General features: G+C 18.5%; 1 protein-coding gene across 1 annotated transcript in view; it reads left to right on the top strand.

Annotated features, from left to right (window-relative positions):
* The window catches only part of LOC107559630 (teneurin-3-like), a 308103-nt gene that overhangs the window by 85855 nt on the left and 222037 nt on the right, over positions 1-211 (top strand). The gene's annotated exons all lie outside the window — the stretch shown is intronic.

The raw sequence follows: 211 nt of genomic DNA, 5'->3' as shown, positions 1-211 counted from the left end.
GTGTACTGTGTATATTTATTATGTTTATATAAATACACACACATGTATGTATATTTTTAAGAAAACATATGTTACTTTTATATGTTAAATATATTTATATTAATATAAATATATACATGTAAATATATTCAAAATGTATGCTGTATGTGTGTGTCTTTATATATACATAATAAATATACACAGTACACACACATATATTATGTAAACAAAA

Source organism: Sinocyclocheilus grahami, unplaced genomic scaffold, assembly GCF_001515645.1.
Source record: "Sinocyclocheilus grahami isolate Dianchi unplaced genomic scaffold, SAMN03320097.WGS_v1.1 scaffold693.1, whole genome shotgun sequence".
Classification (NCBI taxonomy): domain Eukaryota; kingdom Metazoa; phylum Chordata; class Actinopteri; order Cypriniformes; family Cyprinidae; genus Sinocyclocheilus; species Sinocyclocheilus grahami.
Note: the sequence above shows the minus strand (reverse complement) of the source record. Positions and strands in the feature narration are given on the sequence as shown.